Genomic DNA, 13126 nt, shown 5'->3' on the forward strand with positions numbered 1-13126 from the left:
CAGGTTCCCAGTCCTCAGGGACTTCTGCAATTTATCCAGGATAAAATAGATTTAAAATAGATTTTATTGGTTCAAATTTTTATTTTATTTTTTATTCCTCTGCTCTCCAAACATCACATCCTTGCTTGCCTCTGAAGGCTGTTCTACAAGCAGCCCCACTGTGCTTGGGATTTGCTCTGTTCAAAGAGGAGTGGCTGCTCAGATCTCAGTGATAGCAGCTTCACCTTCCAAGCTCTGCCTTGTATGAGGCTGCTCTTACTAACCTCATGGAAGGAAACTTTGAAGCCTAACTTCGAAATTCAGTTCCCATGTCTAGGCTTTACAGCGTCTCCCAGAGCATTTCTTTACCTTCCAGCATTTGCAGTAAGACAAGCAGTTGCCTTGTGGTTCAAGAGCAAAGACACAATTTCATTAGACTCTAATCTGATCAGGGGTGCCAAGGAGAAGAGCCACATTTCATACCCCTCAGGTGGGCAGCATGTGCTGCAGCTCACTATTTTCAAGGAAAAGTCCTTCTGGTTTTTTGAAAGGCAAAACCTGCTTAGTTTACAGTATATAAACAATGTTCATCAAAATGCTAGAACAGGAGAAGATGAGGGGAAAAAGAAACATGGAAATATCCAGTAGATGGGCAAGGAGGCCCATTCTGTTCCTCAGAAATTACCCTTGTAAATTGTCATTTTTGAGGTGCTTTACAGCAAAAGCATCTATAAATGTAAAAGCCAGCTGCTCTCTTCTCCTTTTCCAGCTAATAAACACTAAAGCTGGCCCTGCCAGTTATGAACTTACCAGCACATTGCAGAGGTTTGGATTCAAGAGTGAGGAGAGTATGGCTTCATTCAGCACAGAAGTAGGGCTCAGATATGAAGGCAGAACTGGAATTTCAGAGATGAAGCTTTCCTTTATGTGAGGGATGCAGAGAGATGGTCAAACCTGAAGTGTTGGCACCTGTGAAGCTCAGTCAGCTATCCACAGGAAGAGTCAAGTCTTTCACCCATAGGCAGAACCATCCCTGTATTTTAGTCCACTCATCACATCCCACACACAAGTTTGTTGTGAACCCTCTCACTTGCTTGCACAGTGACAAATTGGAGCAGGACTGTGCATTGCTGCAGTACATCACACAAGAGCCAGCTTGAAAATATAGACTTTGTCCCTGGCCAACCTCAGTCTCCTCAGTCTCTCTTTCCACTAAGAGATCAGCCCTTGAATAGACCAACGTTCCTTTTAATGACATATACATAATAAAAAAATTATTTATTTGAGAGGATACTGCCAGCCACACACAGGGGAGAGCTATTATACTAACAGCAGCACACTCCTGACAGCAGCCCAAGCAAGCTGGTCATGATCACTGGATGCTCTTCTCTCTGGCAGGGGAAGCCCACATTCCCAGGCTGGAGCAGGGTGAACCCGTGGCATGGAGCAGAAGATTGCTTCGGAGCACAGGGGCTGCAGTTTTCTGCTTGGCCTGGGCCAGGGTCACTTCTCAGCAGTTCTCAGTCAGATCCTCTGCCAGAAGCACTCCCAAAATGCTTTTTGTCTATTCTGGTGGTGCTTCAGAAGGTGGATCCTGAATGGTGCACCAAGAATTGTACTGGCTTTATCTACTTGTCTGTGAGGACACATAACTGCAAGTGATTCTCCAAGTGGAAAACCAGAGCTGGAAGGAATGACAGCACAGGCAGGCTGGTGACAGCTGCTGGACACCCCTCAGGCGTGGCCAGTGACCTGCTCCGGTGCAGCCATGTCAGCTTCTCTGCATCTGGCTTTGTTCCTCCAGACCTGGGCTGAATGCCATTTTTTTCCAACAGCAGCTTAAAGGATAATTTAAGTGAGTTCAAGCCTCTTGCTTTGAGCTATGTCTTAAATTCATTTGAAAGCATCAAATGAAGCCAGCTCAAAGGCTGCCCTGTGATTGAAACAGGCACAGAGTTGTGCAGCCATGATCTCACCACTGCCCTTGCAGCCTCAGCATTCATTTGAACCTGGTGGTGGACTCCACTGATCTGTGACCAGCTCACACAGTGATGAAGTGCGAAATGATATGATGGCTATAGGACAAATCCATCTGTGCATCCTCCTGCAGAGCAGAGGTGAAATGCTGTCAGAAACACATGAATTTTCTTCTGCAGGTTGTACGTGCACCAGAAGCAGAAGACCAGCAAGGAGGGAGTGTAAGACAGCATGGGTAGACGGACTAAGTTCAAAATAAATAGAGAAAGAAAGATGGAGATTTGTAGAACAAGACAGAGAGAAATCACTGCACTGAGGAAAAGAAAACTCTCAATCCTTAATGGGCAAGGAGAAGCAAATGCTCTGTTTCTTTCCATCTCCTTCCTCCTTCAGGTTGTTCATAGCACCTGGATTAAAAAGAAAAAAACAACAAAAGGAAAGGAAAAAAAGAGAGTGCTATGAATAAGCAGTGTGTGTGTGTAATCAACAGCAAAGGAAGAAGTGTTTTCTGCTCACTGGCAGAAAACTGGCCCTGTCATTAAATAACAGAAGTTGTCAGCCTTCTGTGGTGTAAGGAAGTGGGAAATTAATGGCCTGAGCCAGTAAAGCCGAGAATGACAAATGAGAATCACAAAGGAAAGTATCTGATGGATCTGAAAATTAACACCCAACCTCCTGGAGTCTCAGAGGGAGCTGCAAGGAGGGACTGCTCACCAGAGTGATTGTGAGGAAAGCCAGGAGTTGCTTGGTCTGTCATGACCCAGTTATCCTGTACCAACCCTGGTGAGCAGCAGGGGTCGTGCTAAGATTCCAATAATTCCCTTGAAGTAAATAAAGGCAAGTCGAAACCAAATGGCTGATGAATCAGGTTTATTAGATTGGACTGGAGCAGAGGGAAAATGGGAAGGAAAAGGAGAGGGAAAAGCAGAGAGAGAGAAAGAGATCGACATTGGGTGTGCTGTCGCTTCTATCTTCTTGTCTTCAGGGTGGTGATATGAACAGAGTGTATAGGAAGAGAGAGAGGAAGAGAGAAAATAAGATGGAGAAGAAAGCAACTGGAATTCAGTGAACAAAAGCAATGCCATTCACATAAAACATCTTCCCCACCCCCTGAGTCTCAAAGATCTTCCAATGCAATGCAATGCATGATGCTGGAGCCAGTCCATGGAACCAGTCTTTTTGCCTTTGGTGATTCAGGAACAATTTGGTGGTCTGGTTGGAGATTTCTTTCAACTCAGCTTGGCCTCATCAGTTGAGGTGGTGGGGTGATAGATAGATAGATAGATAGATAGATAGATAGATATAGATATAGATATAGATATAGATATAGATATAGATATAGATATAGATATAGATATCAGTAACATGCTTGGAAACAGCAACAAATTCTTCTGCAACGTAAACCCTATCAGTTGGGGGGCATGCCCTTTTCAAAAGGGGACTTTGCTCCCACCTTTCAAATGCAATGTCATTTCAAGACAGGATTCCAGATTTTAAAAGTTGAGTTCAATCCACTTGCATCCTCCCATGAAATGAAGGGCATTGTGCCAATTGTTTAGCCAGAGGCACTGAATTCAGTAGGGAACCACCCCACTAGACCCTTCTGGCATTCTAATCTCTATTGAGACCTAGAGGTGGCACAAGGAAATGACAACTTTACAAGTGACACAAAAACCTTAATCACTTGCTGGGCAAGGTTTGCAACAGGGACAAGGAGCAGGGTCCTCCGAGACCAGCAATTAAAACAATTTACATTTGCACAGCCAATAACTAAAGCATACAAAACTCAGTTGTTGAATGAATGATGAACACAACTATCACACAGTTTGCACTTTCACAAGGAATAACACAGTCCTGCCTGACACAGGCTTATCTCCTTCCCTGCACAGTGTCCCATGCATCACAATGTAAGGAAGCTGTTCCTCTCATGGACACACTTAGCACTTCCCTGTCCAGTTCATGCCAAGCCTCCTGGAAAGAGGAAACAGTTCCATTACTAGAGCAAGCAAACCTTATGCATATGGTGAGGAAGAAGAAGGAGAACAGAATGTGGATTGCTTTTACTGCAGGTAAGGCAGGACAAAACTGAGGGTGGAGTAATGTGGGAGAGGAATACAGATGGCAGAAGGTCTGGCTATTATCTGGGGTGCAGCTAGCACCACATCCATCTAAATCCAAAGTTGTTTTAAATCGTTTGCAACAGAAATTATTTGTGATGGCATCAGACTGTTAGGTCATTGCCCATTCATCATGAACTGGGGCTCACCCAAATTTCCATGCATAGTTGGCCCACCAGTCACCACAGTATAAATAACAGAATTTGCCATTCACTTTTGACTCAGATACATTTCTTCCACTAATATAATTTCAGAACCAGTGACCTTGTCACTGCCTTCCATGGGCTGAGCTGAGGCAGACTGAGCACATTCATCCAGGTACCCACTAGGTTTTGCCCCTAGACTGAGAAGAAATTAATAAAGGAGCTACAGAGAGCAGCACATCAAGATCGAGAAGGATTTGTGGGTACTTTGGATTTTGCACCTCTTGGGGACCTTGTCATTTCTTGGCCTCAGCCCATGTGTCAGGTTTGCTGTGGATTTATCCATGTCAGGAGTTCACAGCTTTGAGAAAGATTCATAATATATACGTTACAATATATAGATTCACAATATAGTTTATGGATGCCAGGGAGGTCAGAAATGAAGAAATGGGACAGACACATATCTTAAGGAAAGCATTTTCCTTCCCTCTCTGAAGACTGATCAGCTGCAGCCCTGAAAACCCTGTTCAGTGGCTTGGTCTTCTTAAAATGCTCCAATCTCATTCTATTTCTGTTGCCCCTCAAATTTTTCAGAATTTGTAAACCATTTTTCCAGCACTTACACCATTTCCAGATACACTGTGCTTGAGGGGCAATGTCCTACTGCCCCTTCACCTGCTGAAGCATGAACTCACCTACTTGAAGCCCTTTCTAGGGGACTCAAAACTTTAGAAGTTACAAGAACAGAGTTCCCCATGTTTTGTGTGCCCTTGATGTGAAAATAACAGGCAGCAGGAGCAAAAGCTGAAATGTTGAGGTCCATAGCGACTGAAGTGAAGCAGAGGAGCTCTGTTGCCCAAGACTTTCTCCTCCTGCTTTGCTCCCGGGGTAAGATGGCTCCCAGTGCTGTGATAACCTCCCACCTCATTTCAGTGACACTCCAGTGCCCAGTTCCTCAGCAGGCTCCTTTGTACAACTCTGCTGGGTTGCAGCAGGGGTCCAGGCTGCCAGCAGCACAAAAGTGCACCTACCTAGGAGTCTGAAGTGGAGACACAGATATTTAATGCCTTTTATTCTCTGTTGTTAAGGAAAAAATAATTTACTTGCTACATGTTTTCACTGTTGAAAGAAAGAGGAGCTTGTTGACACACAAGTAATACTGCTTTAATGCACTGACAGCATTAAACCAGTGCAGCTCCCTCAGCATGGTCGCAGCTGCTGGATTTGAGGTGTTTATAGCACTGCATCACCAGGGGAATGAGCTATAACCACAAAACAGACCCACTCACCCCTCCTGACAGCACTGGATCAAGTTTCAGTTAGATAAACAAAAAGATCATCTAAAAATCCACCCCCAGTCACAAGAATAAATAACACCATGTAAGTGAGGTCTATATTTCTGGCTATCATGACAGAGGCAGACGCATCCAGAGGGTTCTCCTCAGAAAGTCTGTAGGAGCTTTGGAAATAGGTCACTTCAGGCATCTCAGTGGGCATTAATAGGCATAGCTAGTATTGATCACTGACGTGTAAGTGCTTCACTGCTGAAGAGACAGCCATGGTGTTCCTCAAGCCTGAACAGATGTTATCTGCTCATCAGTCTCCTTGCCACTATTGTCCAACTCCACAGTTGGTTCATCAAGGTACCTTACAAGAGTTCTGTTTGCACAGTGCAGCTATTGACAGGCATGTGTAGTTTAAGCAGAGGCAGCAAGGACTACAAAAGCAGCTTGATTTCCTTGTTTCCTCCATGTCAAATCTGCAGTGCAGCAAAGCTGGCACATGTGTAGAGGGAGCTCCTAATCCTCTGCAACAGACTGTAACTTAAGAAGTCGGGTTACATGTCTCTGATACTGTTCTCCAGCATCTTTTTATGCCACCATTGCCACAATTCACTGACAAATATAGGAAGAAGGGTGGAGAAAGGCCTTTTTGCCTTATCACACCAGCACATCTAGAGCACTGAAGTCTTTAGGGCTAAAACATGCAAAATAGCTTGCATAGTTTACCGCTAAATCTGCCTGAACACTGTTCTTTGTTCCACAGGCAACCTTACTATGTTCACCATCACTCTCTGTATCTCCCATCCTTAAGTGAAACAAAGATCCAGCTAGAGGACAGACTACTTCAAAGATCAATCTGTGTGAAGACTTTCAAATTCTTTCTTGTAAAATGCTCTGTTAACCAACTGACAGTTGAATGGCCCAGGAGTCTTTCTCAAGCAATTTTGGAGCAGTGTTGTATGAGGGTCTTTCGCCCTGCTCTTCAAACCCTAAATGCAGATTGGGAATTTGTGATGGTAGGAATAAATAAGGTCACTTTAGCTGACATTTTTCAGACAGCCAACTCATTGACAGTCTGCTCACTGCCAGATATTTAGAGATGGTGAAGTTAAATCCTGCTGACCATACAGCTCAGCCCGAGCAAAGGCAGGCACTGCCACATGTCCTGGTGATGGAAGACGTGCTAGAAAAATTCTGCCTAGCTCTGCTCAAACTATCACAAAAAAATATCAATCAGTTTTCACCTATAAAATATGAAGTGTGAAAAACAAACTATGTAGGGAGAACCAAGCTCTCACTACTGCTGCTAAAGTCAGAGAAATTGTCTTGACTAACTTTGGTTTCAGTCCAGCACAGCAACTTCTACATCCCCATCCTTGCCTTCATGGACTATTTGGGATATTTTGTTACAGTGGGCCTAACACAGATCATTCCATGGCTTTTGGATTCCCCTTCAAGTTGATTGTGCTTTCCAGGCTACACCCTTCATCTTTGTTCAGGATACTACTCCTGTAAGGACTGGTCCTCTCAGAAACTCATGCTGTTTTTACTGGCATGGATTTCCCATCTTGATTCCAGCACAACTTGTTCCATTTAACTTCTCAGGAAAATAAAAATAAAAATTAAATAAAATAAAAAATTTAACCCCCCCAACGAACTCACAAGGATTTGTAGAAAAATAAGGCTGGTGAGGTTACTGACTCCATCATCTCGCATAAGCAAAGTTCTGAGATTTTAAAACAAACAAGTGCTTATTTAGCAAGAGAAAGTTTGTTTAGGCTTGGAGGTCCATTTCTTCTCAAGGGAGCGAGCATTTTTGGAAAGCTGCTAAGCTGCATTTAGAAAAAAAAATCCTCCTTTGGCTCATGCATCTTTTTTGAAGCATTTGACTAGGAGAGAAAAGCATGGTGCTAATACATAGTGCTAGGAGCAAAGGGGAGGGAACATGTGCCAAGGTCACCTTCTCAGCAGTAGCAGCGGCAAGCTTCACAGCAGTGACATAAAATCTCCCTCTGATACAAGGCACCTCTTACAGCTACTTTTAAAGACCTATAAAAATCCAGAGCAGGCAGACATTAATTAAAGCAGTTCAGGGAGAAGTGCTGCATGTCAGCCTTGGCAGCGGGTGACTGAAAGGCATGTAGCACACATGGGAGCAGAATGCCCATGACAAGGCTAGCTAAAATATGTTAGCTTTTATCACCTCCAGGTTTGTCAGTGGGCAGCACAGATGGTTTGCAGCTGGGGAGCCCTTCAGTGTGCTTGTAAGGAAGCAATGTGACCTGTGTCATGAAGCAATGCATACCATTAGGAAGATTTTCTTCACAACTAACCCAAATCTCCTTTGTTGACATTTAAGTCCATAACCTCCTGTCCTAGCTAGACTAGAAAGCAGACCACAAAAATCCTCCTCACCACACTATTTTCTTGCTTATGTTCTTTGTTTCCCCTAACCCAGACAAACCCAGATCTTCTGGGCTTTCCCCTTAAGCCATTTTCCCAGTGTCCCCTGCAGAGCACAGGACTCACCCTCTAGAGCAGCAGGTCTTGAACAAGAGGCAGCAAGGAGGACAAGGACCCATCCAGGCTTCCCTCAGCTCCTTTCCTTCCAAGGGCAGCACAGGGCAGGGCAGAGCAGGGCAAGCTAGGCTGAGAGACAGCTGAGGTTGCTTACCCAAGTGCAAACCTATAACCTCTCTTCCTTGTCCCCTACTTGCAGCCTGTCCCGAGAACTGGGCTTTTGTAGAGACCCACTGACCAGCCACAGCTGGTAGTGTAACACATCCAACTGAAGGATGATGGCTAGCAGGAAGTCTTGCTGGTTTTAACTGATGATTGTGTGAAATAAAGAAAACCCTTTTTTTTTTTTAGGTCTCATATCTATCTGTATTTACTCCATCACCTGGTTTCTTTGTCCCAAGTTGCAGCAGAGCTTCCACACTGCTGCTAGCAAGAACACCCTGCAGTATTTCACTACACACTGGAAACCTTGAAAGATGTGGAGCAAAACTGGGGGCATGTAGCTAATGGGGCCAGTGGACAGCAGCATTGGGAGTTCCAATGCCCATTTCCCAAGGTAGAGGGGGGGAAAAAATACTTAGTTATTCTCAAATGCCTATTGCTCAGCATCACCTATGGCTATCGTGCACAGAACACACACTTGAGGGCAGTTGTCTCCCCTGTAACCAATCTGTCAACAGACAGGCTGTCTAGTCTGGAATCTTCCAGGGCCTTGTGAGGATTTCTTAAGTTCCAATTTTACTGCTTGAGCTGACTCCTCTTCTAGCGTGGGGGAAATATCTGCCAAACGGAGCCAGCCTTTAAGACATCAGCACAGTGCTTTGAGAGGTGCAGCTGAACACCATCTAGTACTGCTGCTCATGAATCACAGGAGAACCAAAGTGGGGAGAAGAGGGTGTAACGCTTTTAAAACATATGGAAAGCATTATCTGAATAGCAAAAATCTGACATAAAACTATATGCACATACTTTTAGCTCAGATTTAGGCTCTCCATGGCCCTTGAAAGACAATTAGGGATACTAATTTTTTTTTTTGTTCATAGTGGAAGGAGGTCCAACTCTCATTTTCATGTGCCATTTTCATCTGTCCATCTCTCTGCTTTTATTTACAGCCAAATGTCCCTGACAGAGTCAGGGCAGAGAGGAAACAGGGAAGAGCAACTGGTGGATTTCAACTGATGCAAAGTACTGTTTGGCTTTTTTCAAAGGATGATCAATTGGAAAGGACTTGCTGTTAATCAATACGAAACAGACAGATCCCCACAGAGCACATTACAATGCCAAAGACCTTCTTAGAGCTGCAGGGTTTTTTGCAGAGGGAGTTTAGACAGGCAGTTTTTCTCTTAAGCCTGTATTTCTGACAGCTGCCTAGTACCTTTTTTCCAGACTTGTGACATTTCTGCTGAGAGATATAAATGTCTTCTCTTTTTTGCTCCTTAACAACTGCACAATCTTTCAATTTTTTAAGCAGAGAAAGATAGAAGCCATATATCATCTATAACTGAAGCTGGAGTTTTTCCTGTACAAGGAAATGGTTTTCTTGTTATCTGAAGATGACATCTCTATTTTACAGTAAAAGCCTTCATTCTCTCTCTTTTTTTTCCACTTTCAATTCTAATTACTCCCCCCATCTCAGAAACCAAACTTATCCAATAGCTTGCAAATGAAAACAATAAAAAAAAGACGGTTTTGTACTGTTTCCTGGCAACTGACACCAATGAGACCCCAGGTAGTATCATACTGTCTAATTCAACACAGAAAGAAGCACCCTGATAGTTAAGTGGGAACAGAGGATGCGGCGCTAACCTTGGTGCAGAAAATCCTTGCCACAGCTGCCTGCTCTTCGTGGTGGAATTCAGTGATAGAGGAATCTGTTTTGAATATGGGAAATTATGTTCTATGCATTTTTGTTTGGCTTTTTGGTTGTTGTTTTTTGTTTGGATAGTTTGGTTTGGGTTCCCCCTCGCCCCCCACCAAAGCTTAACCATGTTGGCTCTCTACATGTAAAAGCTTTTAACAGAACTCCTTTGATGTGGGGCTAATAAGAGGGCACATTGTGGCTCCCTTAACTCACAGAAAGAGCAGGATATATCTTTGCACTTACGTCAGACTGCCTCTCCTCTTCTGCAGAACAATGTACCCCTGAGGGTGGGGAAAAGCCCTTATGCCAATAACACAGCACTACACAGAAATGAAAGAGCTTTAAAATGGCTCCTTATTCCCAAAGAACATCAAGGGGCTGGCAGTTTATGTCAAACTGTGGGAATGAAGAGGGCAGCATAGGTCTGGACTACTGCGGAGACCCAAAGGAAGGAGGAGATCAAGGAGCAGTGATGGGAACTGACCTACTACCGGTCCAGACTGGAAGTGTCTCTAATTGAGTACAGAACACTGCACTTTGGCAATGGCTCCTGGGTGAGTCCTTATTACAGAAGCTCTCTCTGCATGTGCAAGAGGCCCAGTTCTTCAAAGGCGTTTAGGCACAGGGCCAGGGCAATGAGTTACTTCTCAAGGCCAAACATGCTGTCTTCACTGAAACAAACCACCACCAAAACCACATCACAGAGAGTGAAGAGTTTATAGATGCTCCCTAGGGAACCAGAGCAATAGAAATGCAACTGGGAGATAGCTTCCCATCCTCACCATTAGTGAACAACAAATCAAGAAAAATGCAAGAATCCCAGGGGAAAATGTTGTCTTCAGAGCTGTCAGTCATGGACGTGGCAGCTGGGACCTTTAAAGACTGTCACAGGAGGGAAAGCAAGGCACGCCAAATGAGTGTAATTAACATGTCATGTATGGGCTGCTCAGAAATGCAGCACTTAACTGCACCTCCAACTGCTCCACTGTCAAAAATGCTGCTCAGCTCATAATTCCTGCACCTTGCAATAACATCCAAGTTACTGCAAAGCCAAAGAAAGCACACTGTAGTGTTTGGAAAGATAGAAGTCAGTGTGCAGCTCGTGACAAAGGGCAAGATAACCTACAACAGGGGCTGCTGGTGCTCCTGCTCCAGAAACAAATATCCAGTTATATTCTTAAGGAAAGCACATCTGCTTCACATGGGCAAAACACCTGGAACAAAAAGAGGCAGGGAATTCATAAACCAAGACAGATTTGCAGACCTCTGCAGCCAGTGTGCTCTCCACTAACCTGCACGGTAGGTGGCATCAAGTGTCAGGTAAAAGGGAAAATTTCTCTCCCCGTCTCTGTCAGTGTAGCTTGGGCAAACTTACAAACATTGAGTGACAAGTGACAGAAAAAAAAAAAACATGTTGTGAAAGCCAGCCCACACAGAGAGGCATGACAATTCTCTCCCTCCACAGACAAAACAAATGTGTGTGATTTAGTGCAGAAGGGTCCTAATATAGGCAAGATACTTGGGGCAACCTAGATGAATGCTTAGGTGGATCAAAATCTAAGTTTTTATTTTAAAAAAAAGTAAATTTGCAGTCATCACAACTGACCAACATGCCCAGGCCAGGGACAGCACCTCAATTGACTGAGAGCCTCAGAATAACAACTGAGGTATACCTGAGCACACTCACTTTCTCAGTGCATAGAAGCACAGTATTGCTGCCAGCAAGGGCTCTTCCACAGGTCTGACAGACAGATCAGGGAAGCACTAGAAGGGCAACTCAGACAGTGAAGTCCAGGTGTTACTGTAAGGAATGATGAACTCATAAGGACAGGGTAAAACAGAGAGAGAAGTGAAAGGGCAAGCATGCAAGAAAGGAAAAAAGAGCTTCAACAGTGGTAAATCTGGTAAAAAAGCAAATTTTTACTGAATGTAACAATTAGCAATGAAGACATACAAGAAAGTTTTATCTATAGACTGGCAGAAAATTTCAAATCATAATCATATAAAAATAATCTCTTTCTGCACAATAAAGGTATCACTTTCCCTCCTCTTTCAGGTTAACTCAAAATGATGCAAGTTAAGAATACCTTACAAACAACAAAGAATCTCAGGTAGGAAAATATTTATGAAGGAAGTTTTCCTTGCCAATTTCTGTTTCTGAACAAGAGATTGGGAAAAGAAAACCCCAAAAAAACTCTTCAGTGATACCACTGATTGCTTAGTTTTAGAGGCTTGTAGTCTTGTTCTTGTCAACGTCATTTTCTTGTCTCAACAGCCAGAAAAGACAGCAGCCCTGTGGTCAGACCATTTGTTCCATTGAACAAAACCAGCTTTATCAGGAATTCCTGCATCAGAATAAAGGGAGAAAAAACAAAACAGAAGGAAGAAGTGAGATGGGCACTTTACTCTTGATGGTTGAAAAGGAGCTTGAGCCATGCAAAGAGCCGTCAGCACCATGATCAGATGGCACTAAAGGCAGGAGATAGCAGTATCTGAACACATGCTCAAAATGCTTTGGAGAGGAATAGTTATATCCAAGCTGCTGCTGCAGACAGGAAGTTCTTGCTGAGATTATAATCAGCTGTGTGAATGAACACAGAGACAGAACACATTTGGCTAGATCAGTTTTTGTTAAGACCCATCAGTGCTACAGGAAAGGAATAAAATAGCCCCCATAATGAAAATGGTCTCATTTGTAGCTCTGTGATATTTATCACACATCTTTGATTCCTTGTGCTCAGGCTGCTACTGCAGCTCCTCTGGGATGGCATTAATGCACTATTTCTCCATGGCTCCTGCTTAATCTCGTCTCTGCTACAAACAGGCTTTTCACCCCTGTCTGGTGAAATTTCTTGAATTATCTGCCACAATCACAGCAGATCCAGGATTCTGCCTAGTGTTATAATAAAATATGGGTCAAATGTGCTATACACAGTAGTGCGCAGTATGGCAAGGGCTTTACTTAAACTTCTTTACAGAGAGCTGTAAAAGTTGAGCATGGCTTCACCATTCAGGAGAAGCACACTCATCTCATGCAATTAAGATAACCAAAAGTGATTTCACAGAAAGAAGCATGTATTTCTATAAAGTTATATTTAACTAAGGTCTAGCACCAGGCAAAAGACATGAATGATTAAGAAAGTCAAAACAGCAGCACATTAAAAAAAAAAACCAACCAACCACAAACATCAGTAACAATTAGCACAAACTAGCTTGTGTTTTCAAAGCACTTCACAAAAACACATG

The sequence above is a fragment of the Indicator indicator genome, chromosome 4 (genome assembly GCF_027791375.1).
Source record: "Indicator indicator isolate 239-I01 chromosome 4, UM_Iind_1.1, whole genome shotgun sequence".
Taxonomy (NCBI): Eukaryota; Metazoa; Chordata; class Aves; order Piciformes; family Indicatoridae; genus Indicator; species Indicator indicator.